Here is a 24,894-nt window from a genome sequence, read left to right on the forward strand (position 1 = left end):
GGTGTGTGCGACGGGAAGGGGGGCGCTAAACTTCCCCAGCAGTCTTCTTTAATCCATCCCACAGCACTTCCCATGCTGCGTTCCAAGCTGCGTTCATGTGACTAAACACACTTCCTCCTTCCAGTTTGAAGGAGGAAGCGTAGTAGTCACGTGACACGGCGTGGAAGGCAACGAGGGACGGATTAAAGAAGAAGGCTGCTGGGCAAGTTTAACTGGGCAAGTGCTCAGGTGCACTAATTAGGAGGATGAAATCCAAATAACACCCATTCAGCTTTCATCCGAATTTGATCCGGAGCTCACCCCTGCCTGACACCATCCTAAGTTACAATCACGCCATATCATTTAATCGAAACTCTGATGAGGATGGCAGGAGTGCAGCGCCGCTGGTGGGTGAAAGGAGTCGTCGTTCCAGCTGCCCTGAACAGGTAATTATAAAGAAGCTCCCTGTGGCGCTCTGCACAGCTGCATTAGGCGGCAAAACAGCGTATGATATTTGAAGATGCCCTGGCACGCATTATATGTCAAGATAATAAATGCAGGGCTGCTAATAGGTTAATATATAAAGAGTTTACTATTATTATTTGGTATTTACTGTATATAGCCCCAAGATCTTCCCCAGTGCTTTAGGGTTCGTTCACACTAGGAAATTGAAGAAAGCTAGCGATTACCGCTAGCGTTTTGCAGGAGTGATTTTTCCACATATGCGGAAAAAAATGAATGGATGAAGTAGCGTTTTGGGAGCGATCGCAATTAGCGGTTCTATACATGCTCCAGAATTGCCGGCAAACCGATGCAGGTAATGTGTTTGCGATTAGCGACAATCGCAAAACGCCCGCGATCGCGGCAGTGAGACCACTGCCATAGGGTAGAATAGGAGTAGAGTTTTGTAAAAAAAACGGTAGCGGTTTGCGGGAATCACGTGATTCCCGCTTAGATGTGAACGGGGCCTGAGAATATATAGTAGTCTCGTCACCAACTGTCTCTCGGTCGAGCTCACAATCTAATCCCTACCATAGTCATAATGAGATTCTACTGTATACGCTAAAGGTTTAACAATACTGGAGAGGCAAAAATTGCTAAAAAAAACAAACAAACAAAAACAAAACCACACACACACACCTTTGTACATACAAGTACAAAAAAGGCTCAGGCCCACTAGAGTGGTTTTGGTCGCAATAACCGCTTTCACCAGCGATTCCCAAAGCAACAGGCTAATGAAAGCCTACATCGGTGGTGGTGATGATTCCATAAAAACGGTTGCAATTTCCTAAAATCACAATTGCAGGGTATGTATAAAGAGGTAGTGAGGTACATCAGTAGTGCCACATTTCTGCAAGAAAAGAATCTTATAGTTGCAGCTATCACTAGCCCCTTCCCACTCAGAAGGTTGTCTTCCTGTCAAGCCCCTCACACCACTTGCAGCAGTCTCTCAGTGTGAGGGTGGAATATTCTTTTGCCCTCTCTGTGGACAGCTAGGTTGATGAAATTTTGAATATCACATTATACGAGACAATGGTGAGCCAGCAGCCAGGACAAGAACAATGCTACTTATCGCAGCAGTGTTAAATGTTAAAATAAAAAAGCATCAGCCTTTTATAAATGGGCTTATACTTTTGTGATGCTCTGAGTGTTCACTGCAAACATCTTACAAAGAGCAGAATTAAAAAGAGAATGCGGAAGTTACACAGAAGTGAACCACTTAAGTCGAGCAAATTGTCCGTGCTTCACTCATCCGTTAGTGCCGCCTGGATTCTTCTTCAGCTCTGTCACAGTCTCATCTCTATGATGTCCTCAAGTGGCGTCTTAATGTGCGCCCATGAGACATCATAAAAAGGCTGAAGAGAAATCCCGACTGTGCAGACTGGTCAGTGAAACACACTCCACTGATCGGCTCTGCATGTTGGGAGAAACATCTGTCTATGCAGTGGAGAGAGCCTGCCAATACTGAGGGCACATCTGGCTATCTATGCTTGGGAGGGGGCTGCTTATACAGTAGGAACATTTAGCCATCTATACTGGGCTGGAGTGCTACCTCTGTGGTGGTGGAGGGGGGCACAGTAGATCACTCCCGACTATTTTCTTTTAAGTAGTTCACAAGCCGAAAAATTGTAGGCATCCCTGGTCTAGGTAAGTTGAGGAAACTTGAGCGCTCAAAGAAGGCCATATACAGGGGTTGGACATACCTTGAAAATCAACAAAACATTTTAATATGGTGTACGTCCACCTTTTGCGGCAATTACAGCCTCAGTTCTCCGAGGTATTGATTCATACAAATTGTGAATTGTTTCCAAAGGAATTTCAGCCCATTCTTCAGTTAACACCCTCCAGTTCTTTTAGAGACAATGGCGGCAGAAATCGACTTCTTACTTGAATCTCTAATAACCATAAATGCTCAATAATGTTGAGGTCTGGGGATTGTGGTGGCCAGATGAGGTGCTCAACTTCATTAAAATGTTCCTCGCGCCATTCTAACAATTCTAGCTGCATGGATTGGGGCATTATCTTGAAAGATGGCATTCCCCTTCGGAAACAGTTCTTGAACCATAAGATGAACTTGGTCGCCAAAATTCCTAAATAGTCTCGGTTGTTAATTGTTCCATGAAGCGATATCATTGGCCCATCGGATTTCCAAGAAAAAGCACCCCAGATCATCACAGAACCCCCACCTTGTTTTATGGTTGGGAGAAGGCAGTCTGGATGAAATGCTTCTTTCGGTTGTCTCCAAACGTACTCGGCAGGAGGTCGGAAATAAGGTAAACGGTGATTTGTCAGAGAAAATTATTTTTCCACTGCTCGAGGGACCAATTCTGGTGGTTTCTACACCACTCTAAATGCTTTGAAACATTTGTCTTTGAGAGCAGAGGTTTTCTAATTTCAGTTCTTCTGTGAGATCCAGATTTGTGTCGCTCCCGACGAACAGATTTTGTGGAAACTGGGTTCTGTAGGTGTTCATTCAGTTCTTCAGTGATTTTAGAAGGTGTGGTCTTGCAAGCTTTTCTAACAATTTGATTTAGAGTCCAACGGTCTCTCTCAGACAACTTCGGCTTTCGGCCACAACTGTGCTTTGCTGAGGATGTTTTTCCTTCTCTTTCAAAAGAGATCATTACTTTTGAGACAGTACCTCTTCAAATGCCAAGCATCCGGGCAGTTTGTTACAGTAGCGCCTGCCATACAAGCACCAACAATTTGGCCTCTTTGAAAGTCAGAGATCCATTACAACCAACTTTGGTTTACATATCTGTAAAAAAAAATATTTTAAACATATCAAATAACAAAAATAATAAACACTATTTTTTTATTTTTTTTACATGTCAAGTTTTGATTGCTTAAAACATGTTCAAAGATTATGAAGCCAAAATGTTAGGCCATTATTTTGTCCAACCCCTGTAGTTTTCAACTACATACCTGCAAGCAACTTGCTGTGCTGCAGAGGTAAGTAGATTAACTGTTTACTGCTCAGTAGCTTTTGTACACCTTAAATCAGTTCAGCTCTGCAGCACGTAGCTACCACCAGCAGTAACCGGGGTTTAAGTAGAATTCTGCTGCCCGAAAAAAAATTATTTGTTTCAGGTAACAGCCTACAGTAAAGGAATCAGCACTGCCTGTCGCTACCTCTTCAGCAGTCTGCTTCACAGGACTGATTCAGCTGATTGTCATAAGATGAAAGCTGGTGCAGATAATATTACTTTTCCCATGGCTTAGGACTCCAGACTTTCAGCTCCAGATTGTTGTGCAGCTTGGTGCACTGGCATTGGATACAATTCTATTGCCAATTCTGACGAAAAAAAATTTCCACCTGTCTGAAGTTCCAAAGGCACAGGTTTTGTTGGTTAAAGAGGTGTCCATTCAACTTGGGGCTTGGTTTAAATGTGGCTCTTCCGTATCATTGTTCACATTATTTGGCCTTGCATCAGCGCTGCGTAATATGTTGGCGCTTTATAAATACAATAAATAATAATAATAATAAATTGGTGAATTTACAAACACTGACCCTCTTTGCTGATGTGGTTTCTCACACTTGTCTATCCTAAGCTTATTACATATCCGGTCAAAAGTCTAAAATGTTGGTATCTGAAGGTGCCTCATGTTGCTTTTAAAAGCCAATATATCAGTGGCATATAACTTGCTTACTTCACAGCAAACAGGCATCCTAATACTATTTCATAGCAGCTTTGATTCTTATTGGGTTAGTACAGACTTGCGTTCTCTGATGTAAGATATTCATTTTATTTGGCAATTTAATTTCAAACATTTTACAAGCTGTCCATCAGCTGAGTTCTACAGAAATAATGGCCAAGTCCTGAAGACAAACAGATAGCCAATTTATAAAACAGATAAGCATAACTCATAGCCACGTTTACAAGATGGATTCTCTTGTGTCCTGCAATTGCCACTTTTCCAATAACAATCAGCAATACATTAATATCACTGTAAGGAGAAGAATCTTTAAAGGAATACTGTAGTGGGGGGCGGAGGAAAATGAGTTGAACTTACCTGGGGCTTCTAATGGTCCCCTGCAGACATCCTGTGCCCGCGCAGCCACTCACCGATGCTCCGGCCTTGCCTCTGGTTCACTTCTGGAGTTTCAGACTTTAAAGTCTGAAAACCACTGCGCCTGCGTTGCCATGTCCTTGCTCCCACTGATTGCACCAGGAGCGTACTGCGCAGGCCCAGTATGGTCTGTGTCTGCGCAGTACGCTCCTGGTGACATCAGCGGGATCGAGGACATGGCAACGCAGGTGCAGTGGTTTTCAGACTTTAAAGTCTGAAATTCCAGAAGTGAGCCGGAGGCGGGGCCGGAACATTGGTGAGTGGCTGCGTGGGCACAGGATGTCTGCGGGGAACCATTAGAAGCCCCGGGTACGTTAAACCCCCTACAGTATTCCTTTAAGGTGGCCATACACTTACAGATTTGCAGCAGATTCGACCATCAGATAGATTTATGTCAGATGCCTGTCAAGTCAAATCCGACAGGAATCTACCTGATGTGTGCCACACACTAGGAACAGATTTCCAATAGATTTCAGAATTAAGAGCTGGTTCAGACGGACGTTTGGAGGCGTCGCGTTCGTTGGTGTCGCGGTAGCAATGCGTTTCGGCTTTCAGCAGCGTTCACGATGCGTTCGCGTTTTCTCTTCCCCTAGGGGGACATTACCCGTCGCGGTTAACCACCCCTGGAAGCTACATGTAGCTTCCAGGGGCTCCTTGAACACCAGGGAAAATCGGGACCCCAACGCCACGTTCGTGTAAACGCATGCGAAAGTTTGGTACAAACGCTCATATTCACTTGAATGGGAGCGTTTTAACGCCAAGCCCCGAACGCTGGCGGTAAACGGTCCGCAAGCGTCCGTCTGAACCAGCCCTAAATCTTTTGGAAATCGATCTAAATACATTATTGGACCATTAGATCCAATACAACTCTATGGGCTGGCAGCAGATCGACCTAGACTTTCCATTCAGTCAGATAGAACAAATCAATCGCAATCGGCCGCAAAGCGATCGACTGATTCGATAGACTCAATTTCCAATCGATCGATTCTATCGTATCGACCAGTGGCCGAAATCGATCAGTGCATGGGCCCCTTTAACCTGTGAACAGCCCTGCATGCATTATCTCGAATTACCATAGAAAATGCATGCCAGGGCATCTTCTAATTGCACAATTCATTTTGCTGCCTAATGCAGCTATGCAGAGCAGTGCAGAGAGCTTTTTTAGATTTACCTGTTCCAGGTGACTGGATCGGCTTATCCACTCCTCCACTCATGGCGCTGCACTCCCGACTTCTTCTTCTGAGGTCGGACCACATGATATAACATGTGATTGTAACCGAGGGAATGGTGTCGGTGTTGCAGTGCAGCCCGGTGGTGGAAGAGAAGTGATGAAAGACTTCCATCACCCCTCTTCCACCACTAGGTGGGGTTGCAATGCTGACACTATCCCCTGGGTTGGAGTCACATCATCATGTGATCCGACCTCAATAGAGGATATCGGCATTGCAGCACCATGAGTGGAGGAGCCGATCCAGCCACCTGGAACAGGTAAATACAACACCTGCGCCGCTCTGCATACACCACTAGGCTAGGGAAGGCACACTTCCTCTGTGGCAAAAGGCTCTGCAGCGCACATATAGTTTTACTGTATGTGGCTGCTAAAGGGTTAAGTGGATAAAAATGTTAATCTTAAAATTGGAATTTTTCATAAATAGTCCTACAAGTTTGTTCTCTGTAAAGTGCAGGTTGTATACCAGGTAACTTGTGTATACAGCTGCCATACTAGAACTATTCTTTTTAATTTGACTTATACTGTACTAAATTTTATGAATAATCTTACATGGCAGAGTAGCAGCTAATTTCTGTGGGAGGGATGGAGTTAAAACACTAATGTACTTGCGATGACCTGAATTGAAACAAAACCTGCAGCCAGTTTGATTCAGGTCAAAGACTGATGTAAGTAAATAGAACCTGTTTTCTGCTGGCCTGTCCTCCGAGAGCAGGTCACCGTGTCCAAAAACGAATCACTACACAAGGTAATCTAAAGTATGACCATGTCATTAAAAAGAAAAAGTATAACAGCAGTACTACATCAATGTTCGATGCACACAAGAAAAATCTGCTTAAGGGCCCGTTCAGATCACAAATGCAGGTGACCATGCGTGCGGAACGCAACGCGTACGACCGCACGCCATCCGCGTTTGTGTGCGTTGCGTGGCTGATCCCATCACTGAAAAGTAAATGGGACAGCCGCGCGTGTTTTACAAAATCTGCGTGCAGCATGCGTTCCCGGACCGCACAGGTCCAGAACGCATGCAGTGTGAACATCAGACAGTGCACTCTATGCACTGTCTGATGTCGTGCGTGTCTGCCTCCTGCACGTGTTTCCAAAACGCGACTGGAAACGCGTGCAGTCTGAACAGGCCCTAAAGCTAACCTGAGACGACCGGGTAAAATAATTCATACTTACCCGGTGCTTCCTCCAGCCCCAGGACCACTGTTTCTCTCACCATCCTCCCGGGTGCCTCTGTTCGCCTGCTAACCGCCACGGTAATCTGCCTTTAGTTGGGCTCTTCTGTGCATGCATGGGCCACCCACGCACCCGCAACAGGCAGAACGCCCTCTGCGACATGAGCACGGCTGGGCCGTGCATGCGCAGAAGAGCCCGACTGATGCAACTGAAGGCTAATTACCAGGGCAGATAGGAGGCGAATGGGAGGAGGGGCAGTATAAATTAAATTAGCATACACAAACATGCGAAGAATTATGCAGTGTGTTAGCCTATACAATATACAATACTATGGATTATGCAGTATGTTAGCATTGACAAACATGAGAGGCATTATGCAGTGTGTTAGTTTACCAAACATGCTAGGGATTATGCAGTGTGTTAGCATATACAAAAGTGCTAAGGATTATGCAGTGTGTTAGCCTATAAAAACATTCTAGGGGTTATGCAATATGTTCACATACACAAACATGCTAGGGATTATGCAGTGTGTTAGCCTATACAAACATTCTAGGGGTTATGCAATATGTTCGCATACACAAACATGCTAGGGATTATGCAGTGTGTTAGCCTATACAAACATGCTAGGGATTATGCAGTGTGTTAGCATACACAAACATGCTAGGGATTATGCAGTGTGTTAGCATACACAAACATGCTAGGGATTATGCAGTGTGTTAGCATACACAAACATGAGAGGCATTATGTAGCGACTGGTCTGGGGTCACGCACTCTGGAGTCTTTTCTGTGTGTTTTCCCAGGATAGTGCAAAGATAATAATATGTGCGCTCGATCGGCTACCTTATCCCACAAAGGATACAGTCTAAATTAATCACTTATCCACAGACCTCTGCTTTGTCAGTTTTTCTCCTTGTTCCCTCTGACCCTCGTATTTATTGAAAGATCTAACTTTCGACTAAAGCCAAATTTTCCAACAAGAGGCGGCAGGCTTCAGGCGATGACCCTTCCTATCAACCCCTCCCCCATTCGCTCTTCTTCCCTGTCCAAATCACTTCCCTTAAAGTGAACCTCCAGACTAAAAATCTACTCAGCAGCACTGGAAAGGTTTGGTGTTTCTTTAACAGTTTCATAGCATCAGAATTTTGTTTTTCTTACCAAAGCCTAATTTTTAACTGCACAGAAGCTAGGCTCCGCCGCATCAAAGAAATCTGCCAGGGCATTTTTCCTGATGCTGTGCAAAACATGATGGGATTTCTGATGATGTTTTCGTTCTGCTGTTTTGGCGCATATTTATTGTTTGTTTTTTTTTTACATTTTGAATTTGATATTTTAAGCCTAGTGCACGCAGCTGGGAGGGGTGATCAGGACACAGGACAGATGGAACGGTGTCTCATTCCCTGATTCCTCCTTTTAACCAAAAAAATGGCAGCCCCCATGAAAAAGATGGCTGTCCCCATAAAATCACAAACATTTGCCTGTTCTTTTAAATCAATTTAAATTAACATAACTAATGTAACTTAATGACAGTATGTTTGTTTAGGCTGAAGTTCCCCTTTAACCTCTTGTTAAACCCCCCTAAAGACCAGGCCAATTTTCACTAAACTCAACATCCCGCTGTGAACCTACTGCGCCTGCGCAGTCCGCTCCGGCTCATGTGGCGGTGACTGACAGCGTCACTGGCGCAGTACAGGCCGACCTGGAGGTCGCCCTGATGTCATCGCCGGGGACCGGGACGGAGCTGCAGTGAACGGCTGCGGGGAGAGCTGCGGCGAGGGACGTGCTGGGAGCTTGGGGCTGGAGGAAGCCCCCGGTAAGTAGCACTTATTTTATTAGAATTTCCCTGATGACTCCTTTAAGTAGGGGGAATGAGAGAATGTTAGGAAAGATCATATTTGCAAAGACCGGTGGGGATGAGGAGATAAACAATGCACAGAGGTGTGTGAATCCAGCGTGAACACATCTCTGTGCTTACCTTAGGTAGCTTCGCCTCAGGTCAGGTATCCTTTAAACATTGTTCAAACTTTTTAAAAAGGGTCCTGATCAAATAATGCCATATACTTCCGGTCACTCCCCTGCATTTGTACAGTAGAGTCACTGCGCAGTGTTCATACTGGTCATAAATAAGCAGTGCTTATTGCCGACCTCTGCATGCAGAAGTGTGTCGTGGTATTGTCCCCAGTGCATCTAGTTTTAGGCTAGGTTCACAGCGAGATGTTGAGTTCCCTGTATAACAGGAACAGTGTTCTCCCCAGAAATTTTTTTTCAGCAGGATGGCATGAAATAGTATCCGGGTGGCAGGAAAAAGTAGCCGGGTAAGGCGAGATGAGAGAATGCAGAGCCGGTGCTTCTGTGAGCAACTTTGCTTACAGCAGAGGTGGTGGTGAGCTGATGACAGCCGGGTGCTCACCAAAACTAGCCCGGTGGAACACCCGGCTAAAAGAGCCTGGGAAGAACACTGAGGAACACAATGCAATGGAACTAAAAAATGTATCCGCACTTTATGCGACCTTTAGGGGGCATACAGTAAATCAGTCAATGAAAAGTATGCTTCACTGCCTCTGTTAATGCACACGTTATGCGGTGGGATACTGTAGTGCGTTGGATCCCAACATACCGCATGCACTGTGAACATTCCATAGACTTACTATTGCAGTCCGACTTTCTGTGTTAAGATGCCCCCATAAAGTCGCACTTCATTGTCCCACTGTGAACCTAGCCTCCAAATGACTGAGCACCCATTATGGTTGTCCCTACAAACAACATCGGCAAACACTGCATTCAGTATGAAATGCTCATGACTTATCACTGTTCAGGCTCATTTCTCACTGGGAATCAAATTACACAGTAATTTACCTAAACTGGCAAAATGCAGCTCCATTAACTTGAATGGAGTAACAAATCGCCAACCATAACTTATTGCTGAGGAAGTGGCTGGGGGTGAAGTAGCAGCAGGCAGCCCACTGACTTTCGTTAAGACCTTTTCTACCTCTTAAAGGACCCATATTGCTTGTCAGCACGCGGTACAGGCAGCCCCCCGATTGAGTCACATCTGAGCATGGCTGCAGCCCGACAGTGCTCTTCCACAGGGAAACCCCGTTTTGTGTCAAGCACTAACAACTGGCTGCAATTTAATTTCACTCAAATGGTGCTAGTGGGCATCAGACAGGACACTGAACTGCTCAGCAATCGCGCAGTTCAGTCGTGCATCTTTAAGAGACCTAAGGCTGTCGGCAAGCCTTCTTACTTGCTTGTGCGCTAATTTGGCAGCTGGATTGAGTAACTGCCATTCAGTAAGTGCTTTTGAAAAGAAAACCATGAGATTCCACCGTGAGGAGATGGGTTTTTCCAAAACCTGTCAGATTGTAAGTGCTTTCTGTAAGTGACCGCAACATAGGAGAAAAGAAATGTATAGTGCATTTCAATCTAGGAAATCTACTTCTTATAAGTACATGCACACATGTATTTTACATTTTCAAGATGGAGGTCCTTTAAGTGGCGATCAGTGGCAGAAGAGGTTCTTCTAGCATCTGCCACAATGAAGGCGTAAACGCTATCAATCTATACCCTTGCGATCAGGCTGATCACAATTTTATGAAGACAGCAATCCGATTTTGATATTTGACTTCTACCAAAATAGTTAGGGAAGGAATCAAGTGAAAATTCAAAATTTATGATATAATGAATAGCATGTGTAGTACAGCTAAGATATAGATCATCAGTAGGAGAGAACAGAGTCTCATGTTGTTTCCAGAGCAGGAAGAGTTAAGAAGCTTCAGTTATCTATGCAAAAGAGCTGCTCTGAGCTCTTCTTTGGGTCGGAGACTGTCCTATTTTCTGAAGCACTTATACATCAAACAAACAGTGAGACAAGTTTTACTGCAGGGGAGTTCAAAGGATCATTAGCTATGCCCTGTTTCATAATTTAAAATACAAGGTGTGGTTTGTAAATGCAAATATGACAGAATGATGCAAATGTTAAAGAGAACCCGAGGTGGCTTTGTATAACGTTAGTGGGGCACAGAGGCTGGTTGGGCACACTAACACCAGCCTCTGTTGCCCCATGGTGTGTGTCAAAGACCCCCCTGCTCGCCGCTATCCTTCCCGCAGTGCTGGCGACACGCAGCGCGTCGCCAGCACAATGTTTACCCTAGCGCTGTCTGTCAGCGCCGCTCCCCCGCCTCCTCCGCATCGCCGCTACCCGCCCTCGTCCCTTCCCTCCAATCAGCGTGAGGGAAGGGACGAGGGCGGGTAGCGGCGATGCGGAGGAGGCGGCGGAGCGGCGCTGACAGACAGCGCTAGGGTAAACATTGTGCTGGCGACACGCTGCGTGTCGCCAGCATTGCGGGGGTATAGCGGCGAGCAGGGGGGTCTTTGACACACACCATGGGGCAACAGAGGCTGGTGTTAGTGTGCCCAACCAGCCTCTGTGCCCCACTAACGTTATACAAAGCCACCTCGGGTTCTCTTTAAACAACTATATAGCTGAAAATAAAAATATGAGACTCTTTCCATTGTTACAAATGTTCTATTAATTATCTGTACTACACATACAAATCATTATATCAAGGTTTTTCTCACTTCAGTGTCACTTTAAAAAGTGCTGGTCAGGCTACAGAAATGGCATTCTTTTAAGCATATTTCATAAATAAGGCAGTCAGAAAGTTTATCAGCTGGAAAAAGACCAATGCTTTTTGTAAACAATAAAATGCAAATCAGGCTGATCACCCCTCTGCAAAATCACACAGACTGCAGAAAACTGGGGGCCTTCAGATTGCAAAGTGGTGATCCTGCAAACAGGCAATCCCAAGAAAAACTGGCAATCAGTTCTGCAGATCATCACTTTTATAAATAGGGCAATCTGCAGATTTCCAGGAAACAGCCATTATTTCTGAAGATATAACCATTTTCTGGAGAGCAGCTGATTGCCATCTATATAAACAAACATCTCAGTCATGGAAAAGCACAAAAAAGTAAAAATTAAAACTGACCTGGGCTCAGAACATCCTCTCTGCTCTAATGCTGAATCCACACCATACAAATTTTTGGCCGAATTACATGCCCGATCTATTATTTCCAGCATGTCCGATGTAAGAATCTATCGATCCTTAGATCAGACATGCTGGAAATAATCGATCGGGCATGTAAGGCGGACGAAAAATTGTATGGTGTGGATCCAGCATTAAAGATACACAACAGTATAACCACCTTCAAATAAACATTTCTTTGTTAGGCTAGGTCCACACTTGTCCATTGCAGATCAGATCCGTTTCAAACGGATGCGATTTGGTAATTTATTTTTAATTTTCTTCCCTCTGTTTTATACTCTGAAATGTATTTGCAGCACACGTTTTCTGTCCAGCAGCCAGGAAGGGTGTGGCATGGGGGGGGGGGGGGATGTTGATCGCCCCCCCTCCCTCACCCAGGTCCCCCTCCAGCTATTTGCGCAAAAAGTTTTAAAATATAGCAGCGAGTAGGGACACTTACCATCCTCTCTTGCGTTCCATCGATCGCCGCTTCACTTCCTGTAATGTCGCCCTCTATACGGAGTCACAAACACTGGTTCGCACGACAGCCGGGGGCCCAGTCTCTCTAATTTACTGGGGCCCCCAAACCACCATGCGATACCTAGAGGGAAATGTGGGCGAGCCCTGGCTCTCTCACCTCCAGGGACTTCACCCCCATCACCTGTAAACTGAATGCAAACTGCAACACACACAATTTCTCACTACCAGTTCAGGCAATTTCCTACCTTTATCTGGCCAGCAGGCGCCAGTCAGCCAATCAGGTGTACGGTCATACACCCCTTGCCTGACATACGGATCTAGCAGGATCTGCATAAATTAGCATTCAGGTGTGAGGCTCGGTCGGACGTAATCGTTTATTACATCTTTTACAGGGACCGCCGCATACAGGCATCTCCCACACAGTCCCCTTCCGGCTTCCGGGATGCGGTTGACAGGTGAGTGGTTAGGAAGGGGACTGTGTGGGAGATGCCTGTACGCGGCGGTCCCTGTAAAAGATGTAATCAACGATTACGTCAGACCGAGCCTCCCACCTGAATGCTAATTTATGCAGATCCTGCTAGATCGGTATGGCAGGCAAGGGGTGTATGACCGTATACCTGATTGGCTGACTGGCGCCTGCTGGCCAGATAAAGGTAGGAAATTGCCTGAACTGGTCGTGAGCATTTTTGTGTGTTGCAGTTTGCCCTCTATACGGAGGGCGGCATTGCAGGAAGTAATGCGGCAAGCGGAGGAAGTAGGAGAAGGTAATCTTCCCCGCTCGCTGCTACATTTTAAAACTTTTTGCGCAAATAGCTGGAGTGGGAGCGGGTACGGGGGACCCGGGTGAGGGTGACCCCCTGCCTGCCAACCGCTGCCACCCCAGTCCTGGCTGCTTCCCCCTCTAAGCCTATACCTGGGGAAGCCTGAGGGGAGCAGGCAGTAGGCAATTCGGATCTCCCTCCGTGTCTGTGTAGAGTGAGATCGGTTTTTGCATTGCATTGCCTTCATACCCCTCCATATATCTGGATCCATGTGCGGTCCGTGAAGTCCAGACAAGTCCAGACCCTGCGTTCAGTTTTTCAAAACTGATCCCCCGGAACGCACACTGATCCATTTTTAAACTGAATGAAGACTGCTGCTATTTTTAATATTTGTATCCGTGGCTCAGTTTTTGATCCGGGCCAAAAACCAGAGCCACAGATATGTTTTTAAAATAAGTGTGAAACTACTCTTACAGCTGATACAAATCCTAAAATAAATCTACACAGTTTCTGCTTCCTGCTTTTATGGAAGCAGACATATTGTTAACATTGTGCTTTCAAATGACCTTATCTAAAAGCAGCCATATGGAGGAAGCGCTACATGCACTGTATGTGCACCGGCGGAGAGAGGACATCATTCATATTAAAGCTGGCCACTAACGGTCCAATTTCTAGCGAAAAATCGTTCGAGCGATCAGAAATTCTGATCGGATTGGTTGTAAATAATCTCCATTGGTGGACACAATCGATTATGAACGAGTGAAAAAAAATGTCGCCCGAATGAATTTTCGTCCAACGAAAATTTGGATTTTCTTGGTGGTCGTCATAGATAGGAAGCAAAGATTGGTTAGTTGATGGTGTAGTGAACGATTTTTCGTCCGATCAGAATTTGATCGCTCAAACGATTTTTCGCTAGAAATTGGACCGTTAGTGGCCAGCTTAAGCCTAACCGTGGAGGTGGGAGCCTGGAGAAGTTGCCAGAGAGGCTTTGGGGTGGCAAATACCCCAGAAGCGATCATGGGTCCATCCTAGGCCACAAAATACGGAATGTTATGGTCATACGGAAATGTTATGGCGCTGACCTGGCTGCCACGGCACACAGGAGCTCCCAACTCTTTTCCCCTTTTGTTACATCCTTGCTACTCTTAGCCAGTTTTTTTGTTTGTTTTTGTTGTTTTCTCTTAGTTAGTAGCAGTAGTTTACCGTTTAGTGTCTTTGGAGGTTCGTTTTGCGTCCAGGCGGGTGTTTTTCTGCGATTGGGTCCAGCTTGTGCAGCACAACACAGCTGCCTACCTCCAGCGCGGGCAGAGTCGCTGCGACCGGCAGCCCTCCAGACTCAGGCTCCCACCAGCGGCGGAGCTCCAGGCAACCACCGTCGAAACTCCTGCAGCAGCCGACATCCACTCCACGCTGCCAGCGCTTCACCGGCGGTCATCTTTCGGAGGGCCGGGATTCACACTCGCTGCTGCCCCGGGCCCGGCTGGGCCACCCACGCTGCCCTCGAGCGTCCAACAGACTCACTGCTGCCGCGAGGGTTTCTCCCTTCGCAGGTCCGCCTCTGGAGACCGCAGCCCTTGATTGCCACAGCCTCCTGAACTGTTCCCCCGGCAACCTGGCCTCCACTCTACTCTGCACGGAACAGCCGCAGCCCACGTGCTCTCCACATGCTCCGGGTGGCGGCCGCAGGCCACGTGCGCCTCCCCCACCGCAGTGCCCCCACGGCCATCTACACAGTGCTCACCCCTCCAGCGTCGCGGACTGCAGCTCTCCCCACCACAGGGCCCCTTCCACCAAGTCGGAACTACAAAGACATCTTACGGCCCGGAGCGGCCACCCACTGCGCAGAAATCCACCACCGACTGCTCTTCGCCTCCAGCTCTTGCAGCTGCCCAGCCGCTCAAGCCAAGCACATATCAGGTGAGACCACTACTGCAGGCCCCGTAAGGCTAAAGTCTGGCCACTTATGTACCCTTGCCTACATCTGCATCATATACAGCCGCTGTCTCTTTGCCTGAGCATCTGCCTGCCTGCTACCTTGCTACCTGCTCCAGCCTGCATCATAACTTGTAAGAATACTTATTTCTGGCCATTTGTACCGTGCAGCTGTCTATGCCCTCTGCAGCCCTTATGATCTCTGGTATAGACTGTTTTTGCACTGCGCACGTGGCAGGCTGTATTGCACTGCCCATGTGGTGAACTTTATCGCTCTGCTGTACTGCACTGCTCAGGTGGTTAAACTGTATCGCACTGTTCACGAGGTGGACTGTACTGCACTGCTCAGTTGGGGGACTGTATTGCACTCGCCTCTACATCTGTGTCACACTGCTGATTGACTGTTACTGCACATGCCCCTTACTGTGTCGCACTGCGGATGGACTGTTACTGCACATGCCCCTTACTGTATCGCACTGCGGATGGACTGTTATTGCACATGCCCCTTACATCTGTGTCGCACTGCTGATGGACTGTTATGGCACTCGCCTCTTACATCTGTGTCACTCTGCTGATGGACTGTTATTGCACATGCCCTTACATCTGTGTCGCACTGCTGATGGACTGTTATTGCACATGCCCCTTACATCTGTGTCACACTGCTGCTGATGGACTGTTATTGCACATGCCCCTTACATCTGTGTCGCCCTGCAAATAGACTGTTATTGCACTCGCCTATTACATCTGTGTCACATGGCGGATGGACTGTTAACGCACATGTTGTTTCTACATCTATGTCTAACAGACAGCCTGTGTAGCGCAATTCTGTGAGCACTAATACTATACTGGTGAACATCCCATGGCGTACTGTGCTGGGCTACCATCTACGCCTCCAATGCTACTCCACCCCCCTCGTACCACCTACTCCAGAGCACAGCTACTCAAATGGGAACATATTTCAGCCCCACACCCGGAGGACAGGCTCCTGACCAACTCTGTTTGGAACCAAGCCCAAAAAATCACTGCTTCCACGTCCTGGCCTCGCACTAACAATCGCCGCAGGGGCTGTCGATCAGGTGTTCGGGCGAGGCTGGAGAGAAGAGGCCTGCAGTCATCCGTCCCCGCGGTCCTCCTAGCAAACGTCCGCTCCCTCCCTAACAAGCTGGATGAACTGAGACTCCTTAGCGACAAGAGAGAACTCGGTAACAACACCCCAGTCTTTTGCTTTACCGAAACGTGGCTTCATGACGACATCCCAGAGAATGCCCTCCAGCTCCCAGGCTTCAGCCTCATCCGAGCAGACTGTGACAGCACCCTCTCTGGGAAAAAGAAAGGGGGCGGCATCTGCTTCTACATCAGCTCCGTCTGGTGCCCAAACACCTCGGTACTGGCCAGGGCTGTGGAGTCGGTCCAAAAATCCACCGACTCCGACTCCGACTCCTCAGTTTAGGATTCCACCGACTCCGACTCCGACTCCACGACTCCGACTCCTCTAATTTGCATATTACAATTTTGTTGATTAAAAGTATGTAACATGAAATTCGTCTCTTAACTGCCAACGCTTAGGAATTTTACAAGACAACTGAAGTGAGAAGGATATGTAGACTACTATATTTATTCCCTTTAGACTAAAACTAGTTCTTGGTAAGAGTACTTGTAAAAGGTACAAACCGGAACAAAGAACATCTATCAGGCCCTAGGCAATGTAAGTGTGGGTACATGTAAGAATGATGTGCAGGTACTCTGCAGGGGAATGAGGAGATTGTAAACAAGACAACACCTCTGTGTTCAATGTGCACAGCATTCTCAGTGGATTCCCTGCAGCTCTGTGGGGAGTGCATATGTAGAGTATAGTACTACTGTGTAACAAAGTAAACCTGAGACAGATGAAATTAAAGTTTTATATATACCTGGGGCTTCCTCCAGCCGCCTTCAGGATAATCAGTCCCTCGTTGTACTCCTCCACCACCTGGATCTTCTGCTATGAGTCCAGGTACTTGAGCCAGTCAGGCGTAGTGCGCATGTACACACTCCGCCGCCAGGAGCATGCTACACCTGTGCAGCACTATTGCGCAGGTGCAGAATGTTCCTGGCTGTGGGAGCGGCATGCGGCTGGACTGCGCTGACTGGCTGAATTACCAGGACTCATAGCAGAAGATTCGGGTGGTGGAGGACAGCGAGGGACTGATTAGCCTGAAGGGGGCTGGAGGAAGCCCCAGGTATGTATAAAACTTTACTTTTCATCCGTCTCAGTTACCCTTTAATTTGTAGTCACCAAACCAAATTTTAATAACATATCAAATTATTTGATTTCATCAGCAAAGGGAGTGCGTACATTTGCATAAATCAGCATCAATGCGGAATTATTTCCATCTCGTTGACCATCTCTATTAGTGACATGGCTACACATCAGGCTTTATTCTTACAGCATAGATGTTATTTAGTATATATAAGAGATTCCTGTGTGCACATCATATATACAGTCACAATCAGATATGTATATCTGACCTTAAAAATACGGGGACTGCTTTATTGAAGCAGCACAAGTAACTAATTTTGATTGGTTCATTTCATTTTTGTAGACAAAGCACAGCTTTTACTGTATATATACTGTATATATACATTATTTTTAATGACTATTATCTGAGAAATAGAACATTTTATCATATTTTCTATTTTAATTACAGTTACAAATTCATTAGGAGTCGGAGTCGGAGTCGGTGCATTTTTTCCCGACTCCGACTCCGACTCCAGGCACCCAAAATTGCCCGACTCCACGACTCCGACTCCACGACTCCGACTCCACAGCCCTGGTACTGGCCAAGAAATGCACACCAGAACTTGAACTCCTCCTCATCAATTGCAGGCCAATCTACTCGCCCAGGGAGTTCTCCTCCTACGTCCTCGTGGGGGTGTATATCCCTCCTGATGCAGAGGTAAATGCTGCCCTGCGTGATCTCAGTGATACCATCATGCAGTGGGAGACGGCCCTCCCGGACTCGATGTTCATTATCATGGGGGATTTCAACAAGGCCAACCTCCGAAATGAACTGCCCCGCTACCACCAGCACATCACCTGCCCCACCAGGAATGCCAACACCCTCGACCATTGCTACACGGTCCTGAAAGAGGCATACAAGGCGACACCGTGGGCAGCACTAGGCTCATCTGACCACTGCATCATCCACCTGATACCGACTTACAAAAGGCGCCTGGAAACCACAAAACCTGTCACCAAATCCTTCAAGGTGTGGTCGAGTGAGGCTAAACTACAACTTCAGGCCTTTTTTGACTGCACAGACTGGAAGGCTCTGGAATCGCCTAACCTGGACGAGTGGGCAGACAATGTATCCTCGTACATTGGCTTCTGCGAGAACTCTTGCATCCCTACAAAATCCTTCAAACTATATCCGCAAAAACTCAGTATACAGAGGCGCCAGAGTAGAGTAAAACGTTTTAAAAACCGCTTAAAAGGAGAGGGGGATGTTAAGGTGGACTCACCTCCCTCTTAAAAAAAAAAAGAAAACTCACTTGAGTCTCAATAAAACAGAATTGTCAAATAATTTATTCAATTCCACAAATGCAACGTGTTTCGCGGGCGTGACCCCGCTTCCTCAGGCAAAAATGGGAGCACAACTCAGTGGGTCAAGCAATAGGTTTGAGCGCATCAGAGGCGCTCAAACCTATTGCTTGACCCACTGCGTTGTGCTCCCATTTTTGCCTGAGGAAGCGGGGTCACGCCCGCGAAACGCGTTGCATTTGTGGAATTGAATAAATTATTTGACAATTCTGTTTTATTGAGACAAGTGAGTTTTCTTTCTTTTTTTTTTTTTTTTTTTTTTAAGAGGGAGGTGAGTCCACCTTAACATCCCCCTCTCCTTTTAAGCGGTTTTTAAAACGTTTTACTCTACTCTGGCGCCTCTGTATACTGAGTTTTTGCTGATCTTCTAGTCCACCCTGGGTGGAGGGGTGCATCCCCATCTACTATCTACAGAGAGCGACTTCTTAACCTGAGTGGGGTCAGGTCCTAATGCTCCCCACCTGCATTTAAAGTGGTTGCCTATGGGTAACCCGTGTTTGTGAGTATATATATATATATATATATATATATATATATATATATATATATATATATATATATATATATATATATATATATATATATATATATATATATATGTGTATGTGTATGTGTATGTGTATGTGTATGTGTATGTGTATGTGTATGTGTATGTGTATGTGTATGTGTATATGTATATGTATATATGTATATGTATATGTATATGTATATATTTGTATTGAACTCTTCATTTTACCTGACAATACTGCACCATATTGGGCTCTCGATTCTCTTCGTTTTTAAGCATTCAAACTATATCCAAACGACAAACCGTGGTTCTCGAAAAGACTACGACAACTGCGACACAGCAAAGAAGCTACACACAAGTCCGGCAACCAGGAGGACAACAAGAGGGCAAGAAACGACCTAAACAGGGAACTGAGGTCCGCAAAGAAGTGCTACGCGGAAAAGCTGGAACAGAACCTCGCCTCAAATGACTCACGAGCTGTGTGGAAAGGACTTAAGGCTGTCACCAACTACAAGCCTCCCCCTCAGCATGCTACACCCAGCCATGAGCTTGCAGAGAGTCTCAGCGACTTCTACTGCAGATTTGAGAACCAGCCAGCACCTGCAGGACTCCCACAGCCACCTGCACAACCCTCTGACATTGATGCCCTGGGCCCAAACTCGCCCCCACCGTCAGTGGGTGAGGCGGATGTGCTAAAACACCTGCTAAGACTAAATGCTAGGAAAGCCTCTGGCCTGGACGGAGTGTCACCAGCCTGCCTGAAAACTTGCGCTCGTCAGCTTGCTCCCACCCTCTCTTCCATCTTCACCAGGTCCCTCCAGGGAGGCAAAGTATCCACGTGCTTCAAGAGGTCTGCCATTATCCCTGTCCCCAAAAAGCAGGGAATCCTCGACCTTAACAACTTCAGGCCCGTGGCACTTACATCCGTGATCATGAAAGCTTTTGAAAGCATGGTGCTCCCCCTCCTTAAGCACTCCACGGAGGGACTGCTAGACCCACACCAGTTCGCGTACAGAGCGAACAGGTCCACTGACGATGCCATTAACATCTGCTTGGAGCTCGTCTATGATCACCTGGACAGACCAGACTCCTACGCCAGGATCCTCCTACTGGACTTCAGCTCAGCATTCAATACCATCAGCCCCAGAATACTGCAGGACAATCTTGCCGCGATAGGAGTCCACCCCACCCTACGACTGTGGATCACAGACTTCCTCTCCAACAGGTCCCAGGTTGTGAGGCTGGGCACCATCTCCTCACAACCTAGGATCACCAACACAGGAGCCCCACAAGGCTGCGTACTGTCGCCGTTTCTGTTCTCTCTATATACGAACAACTGCAAATCCACGTCAGATTCTGTAAAAGTAATCAAATTCGCTGATGACACGACTATTGTCGGTCTCATCACCAATAACGATGAGAAGGAGTACCGCCATCAGGTCGAAGGTGTCTGTCACTGGTGCAGAGAGAACGGATTGGTCCTGAACACAGCGAAAACTGTGGAGAAGATTGTTGATTTCAGGAGATGCGCCTCCACCCCCCTCCAATCTGCATCAATGGCAAGGAGGTGGAAAGAGTCCCCAGCGTCCGCCTTCTGGGCACAACCATCTCTAATGACCTGAAGTGGAAGGCCAACACTGCCTCCACACAGAGGAAAGCCCAACAGCGACTTTTCTTTCTCCGCCAACTAAAAAAGTTTGGTATGGCTCAAAAACTGACAAACTTCTACTCCGCTACAATAGAATCTGTCCTATGCTCTTCCATCCTGGTTTGGTACGCCAGCTCCTCTGCCAGCGACAGACTCAAACTGCAGAGGGTCATCAGATCAGCGGAGAGGATCATCGGGAGAGCCCTTCCCTCTCTGGACCTCCTTTACCACTCCAGGCTATACTCCAGAGCATTAAAGATCACCAGCGATCCCTCACACCCTGGCCACCGCTTCTTTAGTCAGCTACCCTCGAGCAGGAGGCTCCGGTTCCGGTCCATCTTCACCAAGACCTCAAGGCATAAAAACAGTTTCTTTCCCTCGGCTGTCAACCTTCTGAACTCTCTCCACGTAACTGCCCATCCTCACACCACAACACCATGTCTGCACCGAGGCACTCAGCCCATGGATAGATGGCGCCCTAGCTCAAGCTGAATTTTTTGTGAATTTTTGTGTTTTTTGTGTTGTAACTGTTTGACTGCTTGACCTGTCCTGTATCTGTATCTATATCCTGTATCAGTACCCTGTACGTGCCAAGACCAATTCCAGGCACGACCCAGTCGTGCTTGGCGATAATAAAGATTCTGAACATCTGGTGAGTTGTGGTGATAAGTCAGCCTCAGATTACCAATGTGACCGGTACAAGCCTTCTGAATAGGACTTATACTGAATTGCATTAGTTGGTGTGAACCAACTTGCATACAGTGCATGTAGCGCTTCCTCCATACTGCTGCTTTTACATTATTACTTTCTAGCCTCACAACTAGCTGAGAGAGCGCTTTGCATGAACTCTATCAATTACCTGTACAGTGAACTCTGGATAACACTTGTTTTATCTTCTATTTTTATTTACTTATTTGTAGTGAGCACTGAATCATTTTGGTATGATCTAATCTGCCATAGCAGTCATGTGACACAGGAAAGAGATCAAATTACAACTTGTGATTAGACACAAATTAGGGCAAATTAAACAGGCTAAGCTCTCTGAATACAGTACATACATGGTGCATTTCTCAGTTTTCCTTCTGTCCTGTGTAAAGTTCAGGTCCACTTTAACCACTTGCCGACCAGTGGATTTCGGTATGATCTGTGCTGCGTAGGCTCTACAGCCCGCAGCACAGATCAGGTTTTAGCCAGGGTGATCAGACTTACCCCCTTTTTTCCCCACTAGGGGGATGTCCTCCTGGGGGGGGGGGGGGGGGTGTCTGATCGCCGCTGGCTCTCTGCGCTTTGCGGGGGGGCTCTTCAAAGCTCCCCTCCGCAGCGTTTTCGGCGCTCCGACCCCCTCCCTCCATCCCTCTCTGAGCTGCGCAGGACGGATTTCCGTCCTGAGCATTGCAGGATAGGCTTCAGCCTATCAAATGACGGCGATCCCCGGCCAATCAGAGGCCGGGGATCGCCGATCTGCCTTACGGCGCTGCTGCGCAGCAGCGCCATATACATGTAAACAGCGGGGATTTCTTCCCCGCGTGTTTACATTTTGCCGGCGAGCCGTGATCGGCGGCTCTCCGGCTGTTCACGGAGACAGCCTCCGTGAACGGACATGGAAAGGCCGATCGCACGCGCGGCCGTTTCCATGGAAACCCGCAGACGACCAGTTTACGCCAATCGGCGTTAGCTGGTCGTCAAGAGGTTAAGGTGAACTATTATTTTCACTTGTAGCAAGAAAGACATTTTGCCAGAAAGCAACAATATTATACAACCATGTATCATTCCAGTTTATGTAAAGCCTCATTTGTGATCATTGGTCACTTTGCTCCACAGTGGCAGGGACGGCAATTTCGTTTAATAGTAGGCCTAAAAGCGGATCCGAGATGAAAAACTAAATATAACAAGTGACTTGTCTATACATCTTATCTAAAGTTTAGATAGTTTACACAGCAAATCTATCTTCAAACCGCTTCAACAGTATATTAATATTTTTTCCTGTGATACAATGGGAGCAGACATGTATTCTGCTTGTCACTATTACACAATTACACGCACAGGCAAGCTTATCTGTATCTAGGCATGCTAATCTGCATATTCTGTGAAAACTCCACTCTTATCTCCTCCATTAGGCCTGGAACCCACTGAAATCAGCAAACGCAACCGCTAGCGTTTTGTCTGAGCGGTTTGCAAGCGGATTCATGCGCGTTTTTGGTTGTGTTTTGCAACATTGTATTTTTTTGCCCAGCGGGTGCGTAGCGTTTTGCGTTTTTATCCTGATTGGTCCTGTGAATTATTTTTCATTTTGTTACAGTGTGCTGAACCGCAAAACGCTAGCAAAACCGCTCAGTTTAGGTTTTGCTGAGCGTTTCTGCTAGCGTTTCAATACTTTACATTGAAGCGCTAACGCTCCCAAAATGCTGCAGGTCCTGCGTTTGCGTTTCTGGGAAACGCAAACGCTCCTGTGGAAGTTGCCCCATCCATTAACATTAGCCCAGCATTTTGGCAAACTGCTAGCGTATCGCAGTGCTGCCAAAACGCTGCCAAAAGCGCTCCTGTGGGTTCCAGCCCTTACACAGGCAACTGATCTGTATCTGCACTGCAGCTCTCAGATTGTGAAAACTCTGCCTCTGAAATCTATAGCTAGTAACACCTTTTTCACCTGCCCAGACTGAAATCCCACAATCCCTTGCAAGCGCCAAGGCACTCTGGAGAAGCTGTGGGTGTGGTTTGTTTAGTTTATAGGAAATTAGGGTATTAAAACAAAACAAAACAAGTATTTGGCTTGAGGAATGCCCTATAAACTATATGTAAGGAACACAATTATGCAAGGAGTAAAAGTTCATCTCGGATCCACTTTAAAGCGGAATAGAACCCTGCATTTCAACTTTGCTCTAAAACATTTACAGTATATTATATGCAACCAGCATTTTTTTTTTACTAGACCAGCATTGGAAGGGTTACACAGGGCTTTAAAGTTCCTGGAGAAAGCTGAAATAGATACATTTTGTTTACATAAATGTATCTAAGTGTTGAATGTGACTCACTCTCTCAGGAGCTGGAGGACAGCCAAAGAGTGTGTAACATTTATCAATAGATACATCTAAGTAAATAGAATGTAACGATCTGAACTTCTGCAAATCTCTCCAGGAACTTGAAACCTCTGTGTTTAACCCTTCCAATGCTGGTCTAGTAAAAAAAAAAATGCTTTTTGCATAGAATATGCTGTAAATAATGTTTTAGAGCAAAGTTGAAATGCAGGGTTATATTCCGCTTTAACCTCTTGACGACCAGCTAACGCCGATTGGCGTAAACTGGTCGTCTGCGGGTTACCATGGAAACGAGCGGCCTTTCCATGTCAGTTCACGGAGGGTGTCTCCGTGAACAGCCGGAGAGCCGCCGATAGCGGCTCGCCGGCAAAATGTAAACAGGCGAGGAAGAAATCCCCGCTGTTTACATGATACGGCGCTGCTGCGCAGCAGCGCCGTAAGGCAGATCGGCGATCCCCGGCCTCTGATTGGCCGGGGATCGCCGGCATATGATAGGCTGAAGCCTATCCCACAATGCGCAGGACGGATATCCGTCCTGCGCAGCCCAGCAAGGGAGAGGGAGGTAAGGGGAGGGAGGGAGCGCACAAAACGCTGCGGAGGGGGGCTTTGAGGAGCCCCCCCCCGCTACCCACTAATGGCCGGCGGCGATCAGACCCTCCCAGCAGGACATCCCCCTAGTGGGGAAAAAAGGGGGTAGTCTGATCGCCCTGCTGCACTCCTGATCGGTGCTGCGGGCTGTAGAGCCCACGCAGCACCGATCAGTGAAAATTCCCCTGGTCGGCAAGTGGTTAAAGAGACTCTGAAGCGAGTCTCAATTCTCTTCTTTTTTTTTTTAACCTATATTCATATTAAGCCCCATAAGCACAGCTAAAGCGCCGCTATCCCGCGGCAAAACGAGGGGTTAATAACCTCCAAATCCCCCTGCAAAATCCACGACTTTCTTGGTCGTGGATTTTGCACTTCCT

The 24,894-nt window shown here is 46.9% G+C and overlaps 1 protein-coding gene across 2 annotated transcripts in view; it reads right to left on the reverse strand.

Moving 5' to 3' along the window:
• The window catches only part of SPATS2 (spermatogenesis associated serine rich 2), a 197,928-nt gene that overhangs the window by 71,005 nt on the left and 102,029 nt on the right, over positions 1-24,894 (reverse strand). The gene's annotated exons all lie outside the window — the stretch shown is intronic.

Source organism: Hyperolius riggenbachi, chromosome 2 (assembly GCF_040937935.1).
Source record: "Hyperolius riggenbachi isolate aHypRig1 chromosome 2, aHypRig1.pri, whole genome shotgun sequence".
Lineage (NCBI taxonomy): Eukaryota > Metazoa > Chordata > Amphibia > Anura > Hyperoliidae > Hyperolius > Hyperolius riggenbachi.